At 38.7% G+C, this 25,569-nt stretch overlaps 1 protein-coding gene across 9 annotated transcripts in view; it reads left to right on the top strand.

The window, feature by feature from the left end:
* The window catches only part of tenm3 (teneurin transmembrane protein 3), a 276,208-nt gene that overhangs the window by 79,176 nt on the left and 171,463 nt on the right, over window positions 1-25,569 (top strand). Inside the window, exon 1 of one of the 9 annotated variants that reach the window (XM_077571732.1) lies at window positions 23,884-24,407. The exons of 7 other annotated variants lie outside the window; for them this stretch is intronic. The gene's annotated coding sequence lies outside the window, so the exon portion shown is untranslated. Of the gene's footprint in view, window positions 1-23,883; window positions 24,408-25,569 lie in introns of those variants that run through there. One more of the 9 variants, XM_077571733.1, reaches the window with a different exon arrangement.

Raw genomic sequence — 25,569 nt, 5'->3', positions numbered from 1 at the left:
AGACAGAGGGAGATGAGATCGTAGCAAAAGAGCACTATCTGCTTATTGTATTTTTTTGTATTGTATTTATATGCATTTTTTTTATTATTTATTTTTTTTATTTTGTAGTTTTTTAAATTTGTTCACTACACTATAGCAAGTAGTATTACTATATTTACGCATATGTCTACCATAGACTTCTTCTTCATTACATGTTACCTCAAATTATGCTTAAAATGTGACAACTACCAGTCAGCGCCCACATGGGGGTCCAAAGCCTCAGATTTGAAAGATTACAACAAGGTGTTGTTTGACACAAAAGATTACAAGTCTCCTTCTTAAAACAACAGCTCACTCACAGACAAAAGAGGAATTCTCCCCCACAACAAAATATGTAGAAGGAGTTCTACAACATTCCAATCTCACACCCTTTTTATTTGGGGACAAAGGAATAAGAGAGAGGAGAAAAAAAATACTTTTCACCCTTTTTTCATTGAAACCTGTTTTTACCACTTTACCTATGCAAACGCCATTACCACACCTACTTTATCTTACACCCACTTTTGGAGACAACAAAAAATACTTGTGTCCAACAAACTCTCTCCTCCTTTCTATTCTCTTCCATCTATATAACAAAGAACATCAGAACACCATCAATAGACATCCTTAAACAAGCGGTTAAAGACAGTGAGGAGAAAAAACACAAATACTGCCCTTTTACTACAATACTCTCCCAGGACATTATGCAATCCACCTTTTTCATCGTCAGGGTCACTCAAACATTCACAACTTCCTGCAGGTACACAAACAAGAAAAAGCTCTCCCCCAAAAAATCACACAATTCATACAGGCCATTACACAACAAAAAATATCCCTCACAAGTCACACATTCCACAAATGCTAGCCATATATCCCTGCACACAGATTCATACGCAACACGGATAAACCATCATCATTAATTCAGTGACGTCTCACTTGTTGTACCAGTTCAATAGGTTATATCCTTTACAACAACGTTGCTCATCACTCCTCCAAGAAATAAAAAGAAAACAATAAATATATGATCATCTATCGATTCCTTGGCGAGCGGCTAAACACAACAAAAACAACAATAAACAACAAAAACAGCAAAGCCACTCGCGTCAACCTGTACCTCTTAAAACTCATATCTCACACGATTGCTCCACAAGCAACCTGTACACCTCTTCTGCGCATAATCTGAGGTCTAGGTCACTATACACTATACTGTATTGGTTGCCAGGGTGGTTGGTTTTTGAAGCACGACGAAGTCATAAAAAGTCAGGATCTCTTGTGTTTCCTCTAATTTTATGGCAAAACGATGTCAAAAAGTAAATACTTGTTCAACTATGTCTAGATTGGGATAGTGACAAGTTCAGATGAAGTTTTATCAGACTTGACCATGTTTCTCAAGGGTCCCCCAAATGGCACACTTTCGTTCACCTAGAACCATTTTGGGAAAACCTGTGTAAAATGCTCATTTTCTGTAGTATTATTGTCAAACTTGAACTGAAACTAGGGAAGACTTCAAGCTGTATTGTTGTGTTCTCCAGTCCACCACACATACATTCATTCTACATCCATTTTCTGTGGGGAAGAAAGGACAAACATAAAATGTGTCCTTTTTTTGCATTCAAATTTCCATTAGTTATTGCAAGCAGCACTTACGCAGATTCTGATCATTGGGGAGAGAAATTCAAAGTGCTAGCTCTAAAAAGAGACCAAAACTATGCTGATACTCCAAATAGTTTCAAACAGCTTCAAATTTACTTTGGGTGTACCTTTTTTAGGTGTTTTCGGTAAAAATGACAGGAATTATATTAATTGGCTCGAAGGAATGTTGTGCAGCGCTTTCTTTGAGGTTTGAATTTTATCAAACTTGTGTGAAATGGCCCCATAATGGTCCAAATAATACATATTGATTTGAAAGATATAATTTTTTTGTGTGCATTTTTTTGCAGAAAGAAAATCTTATTTAATTGTAAACAAATATAGGCCAGGGAATAAGTTCCATGCTGTTACTGTGCAAAATACCATTTTGAAAAATTTTGGAGTGTCTAGCCAGAGCTCACTTATTGCCCATTCTTAGTTTATCCCATCTACTGTCCACCTACTGCGCAAGTGGGGCCCAACAACGAAGCCCACTCTGAGCTCATGCCCAACCAAAGCCCAATTAGCCCAAGTGATCCCCACCCAAATGGGCTCCAACCGTGTTTGCTAGGAATGCATTGATTTGGGCTTGCTACATGTGATCAAGTCTTGGTTCAGCAACAATATGTTTCTAAAATGAGATTTAGAATGTCCTCTGAATGGTCTTTTTTTTTCTTTATTCATCAATGGATTTTTTGTTTCTCTGTTGGCACATGTGTATGGCACTGTCAGGATTAATGGGGCTCAAATTATTTAAGAGTGCCTCAAAGAGACTGGGGAATCAGCGCAAACCCCAGAATTAGAACCATTGGCATGTGGTTGAGAAGACTTGACACTTCTCCCATCACTAATACAAGACATTGGCATAAATAAATAAATAAATAAATAAATAAACTGAATGGAAATAGAATGTGTAACCTTGCAGAGGCGAATTGAAAAACAGAATATCATACTATGTAACTTTTTTGGCTTTGCGCACCGTTAACCCTGAAGCAAGTGCAACATCTATTTTCCACGTACCCAAATCAATACATACTGGCTGTTTTCACACTACACACCCAGTAAATTGGCACAACAGAGGTGTGAGAATTGAGTGGATATTCATTCCCCTTGCCTTTTAAACAGAACCTGCCAAAGTATACATTTCCATTTCCAAAGTGCATGTTCACACAGCATTGTGGCCTGCACCAGTAAGATAATTGGATCGATGGTGACATAAGTGTGACAGCAACGATTGTTTTCAATACAAAGGGGCATGGACAGTAGAGCTGTGCGATACTTGAGATTTTGATATCGACCGATACCAAGTAAATACTGGCGCCAATATCGCAGATACCGATACCAAGTACTTTTAGGTTAATAAAATATTCTGGTAATCATATGTCCTATTAAATTACTCAATTTTTAAAATTTTTTTTTGCAAATTAGACATTCTTGTTAGGTTCTCAAAAATGCCATAATATAATATGCTTAATGGAGACATACTTGGGCTGTTATTTACATTTGCAATGTAGTAATCTTCATATTCTTAGTCCCTATCACTCTTCTGCATTTAAAGAAACGTCAGCCACAGAAGTTCCTCTATAGTCTAATCACAGTTCATAAACGATACATACATGTTGTGCTACACTAATACCTAGCTCAACTAGTAGTTGGAAAAGCTCAAACGAAGCATAATATGACTCATTGTCATATAATGTCATTCACTGTAAAAATAATTATTATTTGTTACCGCTAGTGCCCGCTGTCATTGGCAGGCCGGCACATGTGCGTGTGCTACAAAGGGATTGTGGAAGGGACCCATGAAAAACCAGAATAAATAAATAAATATTACAAAATATCGATACTAGCGCTCTCGATCCGATACCGATACTCATGTTAGTATCAATTCTATCTATACTTGGATCAATCTGCACAGCCCTAGTGGATAGTGAGTCATTGGTGCATGACTTCACACTCTAAATGTGGTTGGCAGCACTCAGCGTCTGTTATGTTTCTAATACTGCTGATAGCTGGCAAATTTGACCTACCGTAACATATCAAAACATTGTAAAATAAAATAAAGTAAAATAAAAACCTTAAAAATGCTGGCTAACAGAACAGTGTGAAAGTTGCTACTGTATGTCATTGTGTCTGGTAAACTGAAAAATAATGAAAAGGACCCAATCTGTTCCAAAAGGAAAAAAGGAGGCAGATTAAAAAGAGTGGTGGAATGTGTTTTTTCTAAGGGTGTCAAAATTATCGCGTTAATATCTTGTTAATTTAAAGTACCTTTAACGGCACCAATTTGTTTAATGCTCAATTAATGAACGCCCCTTATTTGGAAAGCCTCTACTGAAGGGAATTCCAGCTGCGACTCAGCAGAAACGTCCATGTCAAAATTACCCAATAGAAATGCACTGTACTGCACTGGAGCTACAATACACAATGTTTAAGGGGCAGAATGTTCAAGTGGAGGAGCCATTTGGATTGTGTAGTCGCACTACCGCCGGTTCTCTGCTTTAAAAGAACGCACTCGGTTAGCCGTTAGCAATGAGCTAGGTTGCTCAAACTCCTGTGAGAGCCGAATGGACGCTTTCTTGTCAATTGGAGTGACTCCAAGCCACTTGATCTTTAGATGTGAGGCATATTTTATTCAGCAACTCCAGAAAATAGCTCTTAAGTGCTCTTGGCTTGCTTGCAGCAGAGCGCCAGCGTCTGTGGCTTGCAGTAAAGCGGCGTCACTTAATATCAATGCGCATCCGAGAACTTGACAAAATAAAAGCGATCAACATCATGAAAAAGAGTCACTATAACACAATTTGAAAATAATAAATTAAATAATAATGCCTATATTTGTGGGGACTGGCGTCAAGGTGTATTTTACCCTTTTAAAAATGTGCGGAAGTTCACAAGTTTCTTCATGTTAAAAATTATATATCAGTTAATATGAGAAGAACACGATTATGGTTTGCTTCCAGTAAAGTTATGTCATTTTACAATGTGCATCCGTATTGAACTTAACAAAATAGAATCATTCAATGTTGTGCAAATAAGTCACTGTAACACAATTTAGCAGTAATAAATTAAATAACAATGCATATTATTTGTGGGGACTGGGGTCAAGATATGCTTTAGTTTTTAAAATGTGCAGAATTTCACAAGTTACTTCCTGTTAAAAACTAGTCAGCTCTTAATATGAAAAGAAAAATAACACAATTATGCCATGTAGTGACAGAAAAAATACCAATACAAATCAATGTCACACGTTTTTTTTACATTACAGTACCTATTTTGAATTTTTTTTATTTTTATGAATTGTTATGAAATGACTGAATCAACGATCAACGAACGAAACAAATTTCTATTAGGTTAACATTTCTTCCCATTTTTATGTTAACAAAAGTGTGAAAAATTAGAAAAAAAATATTGTACACTTTATTATAAATTTAGATATAAATTTAGATATAAAATGTGCGATTAATTTGCGACTAATTGTGAGTTAATTATTGAAGTCATGGTCTTAACTATGATTAAAAATTTGAATTGACTGACACCTCTATTTTTCTAAGCAGAATACAGTGTCAACAAACACTTAATTCATTTCCCATCTTTAAGCTTCTTAGCATGACAACATTAGGCTGTCTGCGCACTGAGTTACAAAGTATATAAAAAATAAACAAAATAACTTGAGAATAGACCTTTCACAAACCACACCCCCAAACGCCTCTAGGTCCGTCAGCTTTTCTCCCCTCCATTGGAATCCATTCTAAAATCGTTACACAACATTTTTGTCAGTTTCAATAAAGCTAAACCAAACAAAGTCCCAACAAGCTGTGGACCTCCAACAAGCAAAATAGTGAAGTGATGTGCCCATAGATTGTGTAAATCGGACATGAGGAATCCACAAAGTGGAGCGATGTCTTCAATGGATTAAACAGTGTGGATGGCCTCACCCTCAGCTAATTGTCTCTAAGATAAACAAATTGACTCTGTTTGCTCTAAGGTAAAACCATATAGGGCTAGGCTAAAGCTAAGTAGCAACCGAACGAATCTGTTGTCAAATTCACTTTAGCTCTAGAGGCAAGATTAGCTACAAAACTGGACATCAAGTTACACTTAACTCTTTTACTGCCTACAACTAATAAGACAAACCCTTGTGCAGCCGTTTTAAAGCATTTTCATTTATCTTTCAAGGCAAACAGAATATTGTGTGCTATGACTACGTAAACACGGTGGATACCATATAAAAGATTGGATTCCATTCTGTCATTAGAAAAAACAAGTATTATTCTACCTTATTTCGTTTTTTAGTAATCACCATTTGAAAAAAGGTAATTTGATTGACACCAAGCTGTAATGGAAAAAATAAGGAGAAAACAAGCTTTTTGGCAAAATAGTGACTTTGACACCACGCCTCGTAAAAATATACTGTTAATCTTGATCATTGTTATAAATGTTAGCTGGGTAACTTGACGTCCTAGTAGGTAGTTTACGCTGGGTCTCATACTGGGAGCTTTGTGATGTTTAATCGATTTACACAAAGTGAACATAGTATCGTAACAGAAACTTTGAACCGATCTGTTTTCATCTTTTACGTAGCATTTTGTGTTACCTCAGAGTAAACCATTCTGTTTTAAAGACAGTATGGGGGGACACACGTAATTAGTTTACAGGTATATTTATTAAAAATGTTTACTATTATTATTAATATAGAGAGAGACGCCGTACCAAACATATCTTTAAACCTTTATGATTTATCTTTGATAGTTGTGAAATACGCTTTTCTCCATATTTTAATAATATGAATACATCCATCCACTACCTACTGTAGACCCTTTTGCCTCGATCTGGAGGATGTCACACTTGCATTGCTCCAAAAACACTCTCTGACATGCTCTGGCAAGTTCATTTCCATTGTAAATATCCAGAAGGATGTCGGACCTGGAAGCGTCAAATGAGCAGGGCGGGGCTTTTGCGAAAGGTCAATTGTCAGTGGAACATGTTTTTATTTTGCACCAAATTCAGAAATTATATATATATTTTTTTATTATTTATTATTATCGACTCTGCAGCAAATAATAAAACACAACTCAGAAAACACAACTCAAATAATTTTAATAATAAAAAAAAATTGAAAAAGTGAGATATACTTGCTGTAACTGTTTTTATTAACCTTTTCACCATTTGCTATAATATAATGTAATGCATGTAAATATGTAACTATATCACATTGGTCAGTTTGTTGTATACTGTGTGTATTTGCATTTGTTTTTATTTTGTTGGTGAAAAATAGTTACCCAGATGTGTGCAGTGCGTGGGTAACTTCATCATCAAGAAATTTAAAATAAAATTTTCTTTATCACCGTTTAGTTCTTTATGTACTGTGCAACACTCTCAATCCTGCCACAATGGCTCGTAACTTTTTCCTCCTTTGAGCAGATAGGAGGTTTTTCTGCTTCTGGCACTAAGGCTATTTACTAGAAGTGCACAAAAATGTGTATACATATATGCAAAATTGCAAATAGGTGCATTTCTCAAAGAATCATTTTGGTCATAATGCACAGAAAAATAACAGTTTAACGCCAAATAATAATTCTGATTCACAGTCAAGAGGTTCTGGGTTTGAATCACAGCTCAGCCGCCCCTACCCCAGTCCCCTTCGTAGCATTTGCATATTCTCCCTGTGTTTGCACGGATTATCTGCAGAAACTCAGACTTGTTCCCACATTTCCACCATGGGGGTTTGTCTATGTGCCCTGTGATTAACTAGTAGCCAGTCCAAAGTCAGCAACGAGGACTCATTCCCTCCCAGCCATTTTTACTGAAGCAACTGCCTTCTCTCCCGGCTGTTTTACTGGATTGTGACTGACTTTCCAAGGCCCACAGAATATTTTGTTCTATTGCTATAAAAACATGGAACCTACAAAAAGAGAGATTAGAATCCCTTCTTTCATTAGGAAAAAAAAAAGTATATTTCTGTTTCCGTTTTGCAGCAATTAGCGTTAGAATTCTTTCATCATTATTTACAAATCTGGTTAAAACACTGGGAAAAAAGCTTTTTTGGGGGTTGAGCTCTTATACACTGCTGCCACCTGCTGTCCGTTTTTCTACTAACTACCTGTGCTTTAAGCGTTCTCTTCAGTTCAGATGCTGCATCAAAGCCTCCTGTATGCTCTACCATAAAAAAATAAAATAAAAATTAAAAAAACGTATAAATATGTCTTTGGGACAATGGTAATATTTAAAATAGAATGAATTTATACATTTTTGGGAGCAAATGGGTTAATAAGTATGAGGGCTAAAGAAAATTGATCGATGGAGGTTTTTAGGCCAGGGCTATTCAATTACAAATTCAGGGCTATTCAATTACAAATTCATGGCTATTCAAATACTAATTCAGTTCAAATCAAGAAATGAAGCCAGGCCAGACACATTATGCGACCAGTTAACAGCTGATAATGTCATTTCAAACTAATACGCATGAAAAATATTCACTTTTTATTCATCTCCCTTTTTAATTTAAAACATGCCAAAGGCATATTAAAAACAACATAAATCACATTAACAAAGCTGCCATTGACCAGAACCAGAGGTGTTTTTACACCTAAATAAAAATAAAATAAATTTAATCCAAAAATAAATACAATTCTGTAAAAAATAATTTTGGTCACATCTTACCCAGGCATACCTCAAAGTGCATAAAAACACAAATAACATTTGATTCTGGTTATGACTGAATTTGGAACGTTACAAAGTGCATTTAAGTGTGTTTTAGCTCCCGTTAAGTTTCACACACAACACTGTTTGATGCACGTTACAGTGCTACGGACGTCACCAGGAGTGCAACAGCAGAGCAACAACTTTACCTGCTATAGATGGATTCTTACACACACACACACAGTCCCTGATTCTAGTCATATTCAAGAGCAATCTAGTGCTGACCACAGTAATCAATGATTAACAATAACTTTCTTTTCTCTTTTTAATGTTGGCGCCGCAAACATGGAGAAGACACTTCATTCTTGGCTAACATTAAACAATTAACTTTGACGCACCTCTTTGCATTTTTACTCTTGTCCTGCTCCCTCACCTCAGCTTTGATTTATTTTAATAATATGATGACATAGCTCAAATATTCGAACAAAAAAGACACTCTGTCTATGCTATCTACTATGCTATCATTATTTTTGTAGTAATTAGTGCTGTGTAATACAGTAAAAGAAGAACTGTTCTTTTAAATGTAAATCTATATTAAATATGTACAAAACAGCAGGGTAAAAGCCCAACTGGCAAATTCAAGTTTAAGAGAGAATTTCAATATTTTAAGTTTAAAGCTGCTCAATATAGGAATTTTCCCCAAAATATCTTTACAATAGCCGTTTTATTTGACCATTTAAAACTCCTAACATAACACCTTAACTGTTCACAATGGGTACTCCTGAAAGCCTTTAGCCAATAGTTGTCAGACTGGATTCAGGTTCGAATTTCCTGCCCGCTGTCTCAGGATGTGACATCATGCGTGCAATGTGTAAGTGAAGAAGAGAGTGTGCCGTTTCATGTTCCGGCCACATGTGGCAGTAGCGATTCGAAATTAAATTTCCTGCATTGAGCATCTTTAAGAAGCACCTCTATTGAGAAATCCAATCAAGATGCTTCATGGACAGGACCAACAAGTTCTCCCCTCTCCGTCCTTTACTTGACTCCTTCTATCATCAAGCCTTTTCATTTCTCAGAACCCATTTAGAAAGAATCCATTGCCAGAAGTGCAGCAAGGGAGCAAACAAGCAAGCTTGCTTGACCAAAGAGAATGAAAGAGAAAATCATATAAAATTCTATAGCAGACGAATGTAGTTAAATCAAGTCTTTCGATTAATAAATATTATACAGCAAGCTACTTAACCATTGTTTAATTAAAACTTTAACTGACAATTGTAACATTGATTTTTCTCATAGTGTTGTGTTGAAATGAACAAGATGCCCCATGGCCAGTGAGAAATATTAACTGTGCCCAGTCCTATTCAAGTAGTGATGTAGTCATTCTCTTAACTTCAGATGGGAGATTGAAACTTTATAGTGTAATGCAAGCAAACACTTTTCACAGAAAGGTCTAGTTTAAAAGTTCTCCATCACATGAAACACAAATGACACAATGTTTTGTTCTATTTTTCTATTGACATGTTCTAGTTGAAGTAGGTAAAGGGAAGGTGAAAACTTCTATCATATGTCAAGTGGACAAAGTTCAGACCAGGTTTCATGTCAAATGGTAATTGGAGTATCGATGAATTGTCCTGTCAGAACTGCCCTCACACAAACCCTCACATTTATTTCCAACTATTACTCCTCCCTGTAAAGACACACTGTGAATCTGTATTGGTATACAGTGCTCTCTTGCTCTCACACTCACATGCATGCGCACACAAACACATAATCATTATTGTATGGTGCGGTGTAATGGCTGGATCAATAGCTCTGCTGTTCTTACAGGATCATTTGGCCTATGAAGCAAGTGCCCTGACAGCCACTACATCATTGGGACATTAACGCGACACCAACCCATAAACCCCCCAACTCCCCACAACTGTCTCCCTCCCTTACGGTCCCCCTTAGTCATTTGTTGTATATATCATTCAGTATGTGTATTTATCTTATTAACTTATTTGCTCCTAAAAATATATAAAAACGTTCTTTGTTAAATATTGTCATGCTCCCAAAGGCATATTTATACGTGTTTTTTAAATTGTTTTTTTATACTAGAGCATACAGACGGCTTTGATGCAACCTCGGAACTGAAGAGAATGCTTGAAGCAATGGTAGTTATTACAAAACGGCCAGCAGGTGGCAGCAGAGTATAAGAGCTCAACCAGGGCCATGTTGCAAAAACCTGTTTCCCAACCGTTTTAAACATATGTGTGTATAATGAAACTTAGCTATATTCTAATGCTAATTGCTGCGAAACGGAAAGAGATAGGAATATACTTTTTTTTCCCTGATGAAAGAAGAGACTCTAATCTTTATTTTGGTAGGTTCCATGTTTTATAGCAATAGAACACAATATGGTGGGCCTTGCAAAATCAGTCAAAATCCAGTAAAACAGCCTGGAGCGAAGGGGGTTACTTCAGTGAAAATGGCTGAGAGGGAATGAGTTAATTAATTTTTACAGTTTTTCACAGGTTTCCTCTTTACCAACTTTTGTTGACAGTCATGATTAGTTGTAATATTTTCTTTGTCTGAACATCAGAATGAAAATCTATATTTTGCTGATAGGACTTTACAGTAGTTGCTTCTCTAGTGACTAATAACACTTAATCACTCACCACCAGCCTGAAGGAGTTGTGTAGTGACTTCATTCATCAGCTATTACAGTGGTACAAGGGTATATCAAGTGTGCTCATCCAACAGAGATAATTAAATACACTGCTGAGAGAGTTGAAAAGTATGGTTGTTGATGTAAAGGGGCAACGTGTGTGTGTGTGTCTGTGTGTGTGTGTATGAAAGGCTCTATTTTATCTGGTGTTGTTAGTCAAATGCTTAACCATTTACTGTAATGTCACCACCGGTTGGAATTATTCACGCACGCATGCAGACACACAATCACGCACATATACACGTATACACACACACACACACACGTCTTCCCAAAAGTGTTGGAACGCAAGTGATATTGCGGCTGACCTTAGCATATGGCTAAATTCACATCTTTTTTCATATCTTGCTCAAATACAAACCTGCAAGTTCTCACATTGCCGTGCCTGTCCTTGGCAGTTATTTCAAGTGTCATATTGCTTCCACTAAATGTGATTATGACACTAACAATGTCATGTTTGTGCTCTCAGACTGTATCCTTTGTGTTGCAACTGCTTGATGTAATCAGCAGCCTATGAGAGGCGACCACAGACTGTAAAGGAAACAGCGGAAGACACATTCTGTTCGTTAGACGATTCATCTGCTTGCCTCCACAGCCCAATGAATGATACTTAGCTACGTAGCTCCTTGTCTCTTGATCCATAATCCCTTCTCACTGTTTCTGGTCTCGTTTTCGCTGCCTCGTCTAATAGTGAGTACGTTTAGCACAAACCGCTTCATTAATGACTTACTGGGCATTCCATGTTGTGCGTTTGGCCCTGGCTGATGCAAGAGCCTTTGTTCTCTTTGGCATGTCACTGTTAGCCTCAATGATTGCATCGCCTTCAGTTGAAGCTTTGTTTTACAAATAAATGTCAAAACTATTATTTGTGGCTGCGTTTTTGGGATCCAACTCCTGGACATAACAGAATCGTCCAACCAGACTGGATCCAGCAGACTCAAATAAGCTGTGCCATGCCCTGGCCTCCCAAGGACAGTTGGTTGGACGTCATGAGCAGTCCTTGACTGACCTTAGGGAGGCGCTGAATTCATTAGCAACACAGTTTGATGATTTATCCACGCATGTTTTGTCCAGGGACTCATCGGGGGGCTCACCTTGCAAACCGAGTCTCCCACATCCGCCTCGCTATGGGGGTGAGCCCGGGTTGTGAGGTGAGAATTCATTCAACACTGCTCTTTAATTTTTGACCAACAACCCTTTACCTATTCTATAGATAATACCAAAGTCGCGTTCATGATGACTTTACTTACGGGTAAAGCAGCAACTAGGGCTATGGCGGTAAGCAATGCCAGACCGGTATTGCACACTTCGCTTCCGGCTTTGCTTGCTGAATTCAAGCGAGTCTTTGATCATATTGTCAGGGGCAAAGAGGCTGGAAGTAGACGGATTATGCCCAAGGAAACCATTCTGTTGCGGATTACTCCATTGAATTCCACATACTGGCAGCCAAAAGCGGTTTCGATGACACTGCTTTGCGTAGTATTTTCCGCCGGGGCCTGGACACGCGAGTAAAGGACGAGCTAGTTGTGAGGGATAAAACAACTGATTTAGAAGGACTCATCGCTCTCGCCATACGACTGAACAACCGCTTGAGGGAGCGGTGGAGAGAACGTCGCATGGAGTTTCCCAGGCACCGGGATGGTCCCAATGGATCCTGGAGGTGGTTCCGGTCGAGTCGCTGGCCATCGTTCTGGCTCTGTAGGAGTGAGGGCACTGCCATACACACACACACACACACACACACACACACATGTGTATATATATATATATATATATATATATATATATATATATATATATATATATATATATATATATATATATATATATATATATATTTATACAGAGACACACATAAAGTCATTTATTGTAGTTGTGTGGTTAAATGACTCCACAAAATCTTGTGTGAAAAAGAACAGGTGATCAGTTAAAGCATCAGAAGGTGAGTGGGTGGATTTTGAATGGCACATCGACTGTGAGACACACAGTTACATGCACATGTATGCATGGATAACCTGATCTACTTTCTTCTCCATTAGTGTGATGAGCGGATGCAGGCTTTTAACTAATCACATCATCTTAAATGTGTGACTACAATAACTTAATAAATGTCACATTTAAAAACAGAAAAGGAGAGAAACAATTTTTTTGTGTGCGAAACCAAGGTGAAAACAAATCTTTCTTTTTTTTACACAGTTGTATCCATCTCTCCACCCATTCTCTCCATCTTGCACCCTCCACATATTATCTCTTTTATATTGCATACTCAAGTTTTTCGTAATCTTCTTGTACATGTTCAGCCTCTTTCTACATCGTAACTATGCAGGATTTTCCCCAGTATGTGAGTGGATTCGACACTATATAAGGTGACAGTATCACTTTATATACAGTAACATCAGACCGTGTAAATCTCAGTCTTCTTCCTTGTCGCCCTGACCCCCTATCCGCCAACATACGCAAACACACACGCACACACCAGGTTAAGTGTGGGTTACACAGAGAGAATTGGCAGAGTTAGTTTTTTACAATTGCTTGCAGTTTTTTGTTATTGCATAAAGACTGGCGCAAAACCTTGAACCAGATATTTAAAACTATAAACACCAAGTCAGCCTCACACTTTTTTTAACAATACACAGTGATTTGTGAAACATTAACGTTAGATACATTAGACACAGAAGTATGTCATGATTTCTTCTTTGCAATTCCAAAGCACTGTCTGACGTATCACCACACTCATGAGCCACTTGATTAAACACACACATTAAGTGTGCAAACACTATTGTTTTATTTTAGACACAATTAGGTTTGAGCACTTCAACAATGCAGCAGGTAGGTTCACCTGCTTTCAACCAAAATGTAAGAAGTCAGAGGAAGAAAAACGAGGGTGAGAGGAGGAATCGTTGGAGGACGAGCAGGAGGTTGAGGTGAAATAGGCGGTGAAAGTCCACAGACCACATTTATCAAATTTAATTTGTGTAACACTAGTTGATAATGCCATCAAACAGCCAGCTCAGTAAACTAGTGGTAGAGTGCCGGCCCGAGACTGGGAGGTCATGGGTTCAATCCCTGGCTGGGTCATACCAAAGACCATAAAAATGGGACCTATTTGTCTTCCTGCTTGACACTCAGCATTACGGGTTGGAATTGGGGGGTTAGATCACCAAATGATCCCCGCGCGCAAGGCCCTGCTCCTGCTCACCGCTCCTTCAGTGGATGGGTCAAATAAGGAGACCGAATTTCACCCCACTTAGATGGGGGTGACGATTAGTAGTAATTCAACTTTAACTTAAACATAGATTGATGCTGAGGGAGGCTAGACTAAAAGTTCAGCCAAATTGTAGCAGATTTACAACGGCATCTGTCATAAGGACTTCCAACATGAAAATAAATTAAAACAAAATGCCAATGAGGATATTGCCAACAATGTTGATGAAATTCATTGGTGAGATCCAACTATGTGTTTTATTTATTCCATTCAGATTACATTTTTTTAATTTATTTTTTTAGTTTACAGTAAATTTAACCTGTGGTGGTGGTACTGTATTTTTTGTCTATTTTCCAGGTTTACAGTGTTGGGACATGTTTTGTTGTGATTTTCTATATTGACTGATTTCGGTTATCTGAAGAAAAATAAATCCAGTATGCAATAGTGTGTAGCATTGCTCTTGTGTTTTATTAATTCACCATGTTGTAGCCTATATTTGCGTGCGGCAATTTGGCTGACTGGTTGGAATCGAGTTCGGGCTTCGGCCTTCCTGGGTGGAGTTTGCATGGTCTCCCCGTGCCTGCGTGGGTTTTCTCCGGGTACTCCGGTCTCCTCCCACATTCCAAAGACATGCATGGGAGGTTGATTGGCCACTCTAAATTATCCTTAGGTGTGATTGTTTGTGTGAATGGTTATTCGTCTGTGTGTGCCCTGAATTGGCTGGCAACCAATTCAGGGTGTACCCCGCCTACTGCACGAAGCCAGCTGGGATAGGCTCCAGCACCACAGCGACCCTTGTGACGAATAAGCGGTTCAGAAAATGGATGATTGGATGTATTTTTGCACCTTCTTCGTGCACTTTGCTTACAGTAACTGCAAAAAGTTTATTAAGTTGAACCTCATGAAACGTGTGTATTTCATATGGCAACATCCATCCCTCTATCATCTACCGCTTATCTGGGGTCAGTTTGCAGGGGCAGCAGCTTTAGCAGGGAAGCCCAGACTTCCCTCTCCCCAGCCACTTCAACCAGCTCCTCCGACGGGATCCCAAAGCGTTCCCAGGCCAGCCGAGAGACATAGTCTCTCCAGCGTGTCCTGGGTCTTCCCTGGGGCCTCCCGCCGGTGGGACATTTCTGGAACACCTCTCCAGGGAGGCGTCCAGGAGGCATCTGAACCAGAGGCCCAAGCCACCTCAACTGGTTCCTCTCAACCCAGAGGAGTAGCGGCTCGACACTGAGTCCCTCCCGGATGCACCCCATCTCCACTATACACATTAATGTTAATGGTGCACTGCTTTTCTCACATTAGATGCCGGATGGTGGACTGAGCTACCATTCAGTGCATAAGCACAAACAACAATCAGAACCCGTCCCCCCACCCGAAGGCGGAGGGAGGTTACCCTCTCGTTTACCAGGGTAAACCCCAACGTACAGGTGCCTAGCCAGGGGGGAATAAGTATGCCCACACCTGCTCTGCGCCTCTCACCGTGAGCAACTCCAGAGTGGAAGAGAGTCCAGCCCCTCTCGAGAGGATTGTGAAATAATGTGTCACAGCTGTCACTGGTCATTTCATGAGCAGCGAAGCTAGCAAGAATAGCCGAAAGCTAATGGCTAACGGCTTGATGCTAACCCAGTGGTGGGCAAACTCGGTCCTCAAGGGCCAGTGTCCTGCAGGTTTTGGAGGTTTCCCTGCTGCAACGTAGCTGACTCCAATCAACAGGATCGTTCCCAAGCTTACGCAGAGCTTGCTGATGAGCTGATCATATATCAGCTGTGTTGGAGAAGGGAAACATCCAAAACCTGCAGGACTCCGGCCCTCGAGGACCGAGTGTGCCTACCCCTGTGCTAACCTTACCCAGTGAGTGACTTCTATTCATATCAGAACCCGGAAAAATCTGTCTTTCGGTCACTGGCACTGTTAGAGGTTGCCGGCTATAAATAGTCGGCTTGTGTGTGTGTGTGTGTGTTAACATATTTTAGTTGAGGTTGTTACCTGTTTACCTGTTGTTACATCCTCTCGTCGGTTGGAACAAAAACCGGTAACGCAACGAGACGGCATTATACAAATTCAGGTGGGGAAAAAACATACGAATAGCCAGCCAGCAGGAATGCTCTGGGTTGCTGACGTCATATCCGCTGGAAGCGCGCCACTGGGCAGATTTTGCAAGAGTAATTCAAAAATCATGAAATACTCGGTTAATAAGTTTTCATTCGATGAGCCACTCATTTTGTCGTGTATATTATACATTGTATATATATATATATACATATATATATACATATATGTATATTTTTGTTTGTTTTTGATATTTCAACTGGATTCCTCCTTATGTTGTTTACATAATTGTTGTAACAATCAAATATTGAGTGGTATGCTCATATTTTGGGTAAATAAGTCATTCATACACTTAAAACAAGAGGAATAGGCCACATTCCCAGAAGCCTTTGCCTGCAGTCTCTGATGATTTTGTTTTGTGAAAATAAATGTGCATTATTGTGTGGCTCCATCTGCAAGCAGCAACAACTTTTGAAAAGTGTACTGGAGAAACAGTGGCCTTGTGAAGCTTGGCATACCGTCACAGACAAGTGTGTGTGTGTGTGTGTGTGTGTGTGTGTGTGTGTGTGTGCGTGCGTGCGTGCGTGCGTGCGTGTGCGCGCGCGCGTGCGTGTGTGTGTGTGTGTACAAAAAGGCAATTACCAGCTGGATTCAATTATGGTAGGTTATCATAGTGATGCTCACATGCAGAGATGATCCCTGAATACCAGGTCTTTAATTGAAATCTTTCATTTATTTTATACCGTTTCTCTTGTGTGTGTGTGTGCGTGTGTGCACTGTTGTGTGTTGAATGCTGCCGTTCCTCTTTCTGTTTTAAGATCAGCTTGGACTGTGTAACTTGACCACTATGTACTCTGCACCTCAAGCCCCGGATGAGTGTAAAACTTGATGAGAAGGAAAAAAAGAATCCTTTTGCTGGTTTAATCAGCCCATTGTTATGTTGACACTTAACATGCATTACACCAAATACATTTAATCCACTGCTGAACACAGCACACATCATTCATAACACAATGGGCTCTATTTTTGTAGACTGTGCATGTGTGATGTAAAAGCACACGGGGAGTCGCGGATGCACAATCAGCGGTAAAAGGTGGTCTCCAGGTGCCCACTTCAGGCGGACAGCTTTACAACATCTACAAGTGGAGATCTTCTTACAGTTGCTTAATAAATATGTACTTTGTGCACGTCTATCTCCTACAAGGACACCAGTGAGTCCATTCAAGGTTTTGCCATGTAGACTGTGTGGTCTCTCATGCACTGAATTTAAAGGGAATGAGAGAAGGAGAGGAGTTGCTTCCATTGGTCAGGAAGCAAGTTGGCTGTGTTCACTTCCATAATGGCGCAAATAGCCGTTTCAAACTGCACTCATCTACAAAGATGCCAAGAGAAAGAAAGCTAATCTAATTTGACCATGCTTTGCGTTAGACTTGCGCTGGGCACAAAAATTTTACCAAATGATTCAATGGACAGCTTTTGTCACATTTGATGGACGAAGGTACCCTGTTCAAGGGCATTTCAGCCATGAATGCAGAGGTGTATTGTTACGTTTCTACAAACATAATTAAAATATGGAATTTGAATTATTATTAATAATTATTATTTTATTTATGTATGAATATAGTTAAGTTGTTTTAACTAAATTATTATATGACATTTGAATTAATAAAGGCATTAAAAGAATTAAGCCAAAGTAAACAGTTAGACCAGCTGGGGATTAAACCACAGGTGAAGCCATTTGCTCTCAACTGTCTGCCGATCCACCACTATACACGACTTAAGGCAAAAGCCTTCCTTATTAAGATACCCTCAGAGTGTAGTTGCACTTGTATATCCGTAATTTTCTTGAAAAAATTATGACTCAGTCCTACTAAATCCATAAATCCACCATATAAGTTCTTATCCATACGGACTTGGTTCCACCTCGCAATATTATGAAGCTACTTCACTGAGTTGAAAACAACAAAACTTCTTCGTTTGGAGGTCGATCCTAAAGATAACACGGTTTGCACCTTCTTACATATATATACTGTAGCCTCCCTGGTGTGTTTTGTGTTGTTTATATTGCATAAAATATCTATAGCCAATCTTTTCGACAGTGGAAGTAAAAATGAACTGTGAGTGTGAATGGTTGTTTGTCTACAAGTGGCCTGTGATAGGCTGGCGACCCTGCCTCCCGCCCAAAGTTAGCTGGGATAGACTCCACACCTTTTAATGCTAAGCGGTACAGATAAGAGATGGATTGATGAATGTGGTTCATGTTAAATGTGAGTCAGTATACAGTTGGGCTTGAAAGTTTACATAACCTTGGGGTATATAAACTTATGTGCACAACTGTAAATGTACAAAAGCTTAAAAAGTCACCTAATGACATTCACATGCACATTTCTACTCGTGTCATCTTTATCCTCTGAAAATATCAAAACAATTGTCACAGTATTTTGGATTTTATGAGCATTAAACCTTTTGCTCACCATACAGTGTGCTCATACATTTACATGACCCAAGGGTATGTAAACTTATCCATGCTTATGCTTGTACTTATGTATTACGTATGCTTTCAAAGTACCTCTGATTAACACTAAATAAAGATACAGTAGTTGCTTACATATATTTCAATGTGATTGGTTATTATTGAAAACAGCCACATCCCCAGTTATGCAAACACATTATTTATGCTATTTATTTTTACTTGCCCTCTTAAATTAATTTATTTTTTTCAATTGAGTTGGACAGGTTATTGGGTCATGTGGTGGAAAAGGCTTTGAAATGATTTATCTTGGTTTACTTTTTTTAAATCACAAAAATGTGACATTTGAACTGTGTACACTTTTTATATCCACTGTGTATGACTTGTTTTTATTCACTTCCTCATTGCTAAACACAAAAAAAAAAAGAACTATGGCGCCCTGAAGGTGACATCATGATAATGATTATTATTATTACTATCCATCCATCCATTTTCTTAACCGCTTTTCCTCACAAGGGTCGCTGGAGCTATCCCAGCTGGCTTCGGGCAGTAGGCGGGTATACACCCTGAACTGGTTGCCAGCCAATCGCAGGGCACACAGAGATGAACAACCATCCACACTCACAATCACACCTATGGACAACTTGGAGAGTTCAATTAAACTGACATGCATGTCTTTGGAATGTGGGAGGAAACCGGAGTACCCGGATAAAACCCACGCAAGCACGGGGAGAACATGCAAACTCCACCCAGGAAGGCCGAAGCCCGGACTCGATCTCACGTCCTCTGCACTGGGACGCGGTATTATTATTATTATTATTATTATTATTATTATTATTATTATTATTATTATTAAATTTTACTCTCTTCCAAGTGTTTACTCTGTTTAGACTTGGACTGAATATATACAGCATTTGCACACAAATTGTTGCGTACACATGCTATTGAATGAGGCTTATTGTTTCCTGTAGAGAAAGATGTCAGCTGTACAACAAAGTAAGACCAACAGCATGTAGTTAATCTCCAAGTAAATAATAGACATTTGAGCCTCTTTGATTTCTATGGAGCATATTTATCAATTGCATGCAGGTTGCCATAATGTAAATGTAAATGGTTTAGTCCACCTCCATATGACGTTTGCAATCATTGTTATTAGAGTGGGCTGCTCAAAGGTTGATAGGGTAGACATCCACACATCCACATGCACATAGTTTTGGCTTCTTTCTAACACAGAGAGTTACAGGGAGCAGTGGTCACAATGATTACTGTTATTTGTAGTCTAGCCAGGTGGTGGAAATGTCTGAATTTGCAGTGGATAGTGTGCGCTTGTAGACATACAAATGGACACACACACACATGCTCATTGTAGGGGAGGTGAGAGTTACGATAAATTATCTCACCATCATCTCAAATCTCTACATGCTGTAGGGATTAAAAAAATAGAAAGGTCTCTATCCTCTTCTTGTGAATTCTCATCTCATTGCTTTTCTTCTTTCTCTTAATTCATCAGTTGACTTGTTTAAACCAGCCTCAGTTCGTCCCCTGTGTCTTTGTCTTTTGTTTCCATTTCCTTTTTTTCCCTCGTACTCCTCTTTCATTTCCACCTCTCCATTTCTTTTCATTTTTAAGGTTGTGAACTTTCCTAGTAGGGGTCCCATACATGGACATTAAAGAGCTTTGGGATTCTCTCTCTCTCTCTCTCTCTCTCTCTCTCTCTCACACACACACACACACACACACACACACACACACACACACACGCACGCACGCACGCACACACACACACACACACACACACACACACACACACACTCATTGAACACACAAACACAGTGGGGGGGGGGGTCAAACATGGGATGTTTAACTGGCAGGAATAGCTCAACATGAAACACAGTGGCGCAAAGCTCCCCTCTCCCCATCGATCATGCACACACCCTGTGAAGGTCTATATTATGTGAGTTCGTAGGGGGCAAGCAGTAAATACAATAGTGTAGAAAAACCTCACTGCTGGAATGATTACGATGGAGATGAAGAAAAGAAGATGAAGGCTGTCCAGTGAGTCCAAACCAGTCTCCCAAGTGCTTTCACACAATCAGGGAGCACAGAATATAAAATAAGTAAATCCTGGGCTATGTCTTTCCCACTGCAGTCATAGCTTAGTGTGAGAAAATATTCCCTGGGACGGGCATCGAAGTAAAAATTAATGATTATGGCGGGGAAACAAGAACTATTTAGCCAATAAATCTTACATTTTATGCAAATTTATCAATGAAAACTGTCTTTCAAAATGTTGTCTATACTGAACTCAAAGCATTTTAAGTTCCTTTGAAAACACAAAACAATGTTGAATGTGGACAAATCTGTCCATTCATTGTTTTCTACCATGTGTCATCACTGGTATCGCGGGGTGTGCTGGAGCCTCTTCCAGCAGACTTTGCTTGAGAGGTGGGTTACTGATCGCCAGTGAATCACTGAGCACTTATAGACAAACAGAAATTCATACTCACATTCATAAACAATTTATCCTTCAGTAAACTTAATTTACATGGGATGTGGGATTAAGTTGGAATACCCTGAGAAAGAACACACAAGTACAGGGAGAACATGCGAACTCCACACACAAGTACCCTAAATCCAGAGGCTTACTCTGAGGCAGATGTGCTCTCAACAAACAATTCAGGTAAATCAATCAATCAAAAAGACTTTAAAGATTTTTTTTCAAATATAACATTGCAATTTTAATTTGAGTATATACAACACCCACGCACACACCCACCCACGCACGTACGCACGCAACCACACACACACACACACACACACACACACACGAACACACACACACACACACACACACACACACATTAGGGCTGGGAAATCAATTAATTTATCATTTTAGGAATCAAATTGTTGAAAATGAACTAAATCGTGAAATCAAGGTGCATATAAATGAATACACTTGTCTTTTTATGGATTCTTAAAAGCAGTTGTACTTGTTCTCATATTACATTCAAAGGTTATTGTGAGTTGTAATTTTGCACAAGTGGCAGAATTCTGGATGGGTGGTTTACAAGACATGTTAACAATAGTTACGAACTACTTAATTGTGGCATTTAAGCAAGGTATACGGAAGCTATGAATACTGTAGTTATTTTCCCCCCCGCAAGCCGTGAATGTTAAGTTTACCTAGAACTGATTTAAAATCAATATTCATTATTGTTGTCTGGACATTTTGCATGGGATTGATTTTTTAATAAATGAAACATTTAAATAAATGCTTGTTGAGTTTAGTGGGTTTAATAAAATAAATTAAAATCGCAATTGTCCAGAATGACTGAAAAGAGGTGTCACTCTAAAAATCGTAATTAATCATTCAGATTTCAAATTAGAGTTTAAATATTGTTGCATTTTTCTTGTCATTGTCACAGTAATTTCATAACAATTCAATAAAAAAATTTAATCTGAAAAAAAGTATTGTAAAAAAAAAAGTCTGACTGATTTGTGTTGATCATTTCTCTGTCAGTACATGGCATAATTGCATTTGTAGAACAATGGTGACAGCTCATTGCATTTTTCTTTTCATATAAAGAGCTGACTTATTTTTAACATGAAGTAACTTGTGAAATTCTGCACTGCATTTAAAAAACTGTAAAATACAAATTGACCCCAGTCACTACAAATATATGCATTGTTATTTAATTTATTACTGCTAAACTGTGTTACAGTGTACTCCTTTGCACAACGTTGAATGCTTTTATTTTGTTAAGTTCAATACGGATGCGCATTGTAAATAATAATAATGATAATAATAATAATAATAATAATAATAAGAAGAAGAAGAAGAAGAAGAAGAAGAAGAAGAAGAAGAAGAAGAAGAAGAAGAATAAATAATGATAAAGTACACAACTTTACTACAAAGGAACCAGGAATGATCAACGTGTTATTTCCATATTAAGAGCAATCTAATTTTAAACAAGAAGTAACTTGCAAACTAAAACTGTAAAATACAACCTGACGCCAGTTCCTAAAAATACATGCAGTATAATTTAACTTATTACTGCTAAATTGTGTTATAGTGACTCCTTTTCACGACGTTGAATGCTTTTACTTTGCTAAGTTCTCGGATGCGCTGTGACACCGCTCTACTGCAAGCGAACACATCCACACTTTCACTTTAACCCTTAGCTATTTTGTTGAGTTGCTAGGTAAAACATGCTTCACATCCAAAGATCAAGTTAACGAGATATTAACGCAATAATTTTGACACCCATTATATATATATATATATATATATATATATATATATATATATATATATATATATAAATGAAAATACGAAATAAATGGCAATGTGTTTGAAATCTGAATTACATGCCATATGACAAGACAATTAAAATTATCACAAACTCGTTCAGGTGAAGAGTTCTAATTTATATTTTATTTATCATAGTGTTTGTAAATTAACAATTTTTATTTCATCAAAACAATTTGGGTGAATACGTGCTTGTGAATAATTCTTGTTTCGAGTTTTTCTACAGTCAAAAATAGTTGCCCAAGCAGCATTTGCCAAATCCTCCGCACACCCACTTTCAAACCCTAACATTAACACATACCTAACATATTTTGTGTTCAGTCAATCAGTCAAAATTACAATTTTGACAAAGACAATGCGCATGTAGACATTCTACTAATCCTTAAGATATATAGCCGTTCGCTCACTTTCAAGACGCAAATTTAAAACTCATTCCCTCCTTCTCCTTAGTTCCTGCTTCCAAACCCACTAACCACATACGCACACACACCGTGCACAACCCCTTACATTCACACAAAATCTGAGGTACGTGCGCCATCCGGGACAGGCTTGTTTAAGTGTACTTGCTATGTGGCTATATTAAAAAAAAACACACACACTCTTTCTTAGGGAAACTCACAAACTGTGCGCACACACGTGTACGGTTGCTTGTGTAATAGTAACAGTCAGAGAGAGAGAGAAAAAAAAAGGGGGGGGGAATAGAAAGCAGGAGATACTTCTCCCATCTCTTGCCTCTCAATTCAAAAAGCAGATTCCGACCCAGTCATCCAGCAGCCAATCACTGCACTCCCTCAGCTCCCTTCTGTCCTCGTGGCTCCACCCCCTGCCCAGTTGGACTCGCGGGGCTCCACAATTTACCAAGGCAACAAGGGAGCGCAGCAGGCGCGCGCGCACACACACAGCTGGACGTGTAGGAGCAGGGGAGAACACACACACACACACACCCTCATGATCCCCACGTAAGGTTGCGGCAGCGTCGAATGAAGAATGAAAGAAGAGCACGCAGGATTTTTTTATTTTTTTATTTTTCGCAAATTGACAAAAGAAGAAAGAGCCGGGAAGAGAGGAACGACATACATTACAAAATGTTCTGTTTTATCCAGTGATTTTTCATTCACCATCTCTGGCAAGAAGTGAGAGGAGACCTGGGCAGATCGAAAGATACAGAAACAAGGAGAAACGTGAACAAGAGTCCACGCAGGTTTTTCGTTGGGTTCTGTCTTGACCGAAAAGACAAACATACAAAAAGAAGAGACTGAGCTGTGTGTGTATAAGCGAGACGACTCATGGGCATGTGTTCCTGAACGGATCCTATGTGTTTTGGAGAGCTCGAGCCCTTTAAACGAGCCGAAACTGGAGTATTCACACAGACAAGGTAAAGAACAGTTTCTTCAATTTGTGCATTATAGCGGCGTGCGAGGCCAGCGTGGTTTGCCGCGTGCCCGCGAGACGGTCTCTCTCGTAAATTGACACTCATTGTGTGAATTCACTGAATTTAAACTCAGCAACAACGCGAAACAAATTCATGTGGTTACAGCGTGTGTGCGGGCGTCTTTTCAAACAGTAGCAGATCAGGCTCTCATGTCTTGATTTGGTGACGAAGTGCGCAAAATAAAGGCTGAAGGGGGGAGGTAAAAACGAACCATTTTTCCAATCCGAGAAAAGCTTTGTGTATTTCATCTTCTTAGACATAGACAAATCTTCTTTTCAACCATATCCTATTTTGTTTCTTTTATTCTTTCTGTACATTCTTCCTTTTTTTATTCACAGTCTTCTCTCACTCCTTTTGAAATGTAATTTTAGCTCTGATCATGTTTTTAGAAACTGAGAGGAGGCTGACACAAGCAACAAGTTAGTGAGCTGACAAATCAGTCAAAGGAGCAGCAGGGCTTGTAGTTGCCCCCATGTCAAATAGCCACACACTATGTCACTCAATATTGATCTAAATTATTTACTAAAAGCCAAATAAGAATTCAGTACATATGCATCCGAGGCCAGCTTATTCAATTCCAGCAAAGCTCTTAGGACACATTTGAGACAGTTAAAGTAAGCACAAGCTCCAAGGTCTGCTTTTGGTTTTGTGGTACGTGAGCAGAAGTTAAAATGGAGATGGGCAATATTAAGCAAATTAGAGTGGCAATCACTGAGGACTAAATGGGGATAATTCTGGACAAATTGCTTTCAGACATTGATGTCAAAGTGACCCAGTTGCATTTCAGTTCCTAAACAATGTGTGTGTGTGTTTTATTTTTTTTATCTTCTGTTTTTTTATAGCGCACACACATCTACAAATGACAGCAAGAGAGCATTTAGTTCCCCCCTTGCTGTTTTTGATACTCTTATGATTTCTGATCTTAGCTTATACAATTAAGACCCCAGACATAAACGACACACAACTTTTAAGCATAATGATAAAAAACACTACTTCACTGTGCATTGCCAGTTACATGCTTTCTATAGATAGAGCGTTTCGCAAATAATTTAGATGTTGTCCATTTGTTATCAGATCATTCAAAATTCATGTACATAGTAAAATA

This window comes from Vanacampus margaritifer, chromosome 7 (assembly GCF_051991255.1).
Source record: "Vanacampus margaritifer isolate UIUO_Vmar chromosome 7, RoL_Vmar_1.0, whole genome shotgun sequence".
NCBI lineage: Eukaryota > Metazoa > Chordata > Actinopteri > Syngnathiformes > Syngnathidae > Vanacampus > Vanacampus margaritifer.
Note: the sequence above shows the minus strand (reverse complement) of the source record. Positions and strands in the feature narration are given on the sequence as shown.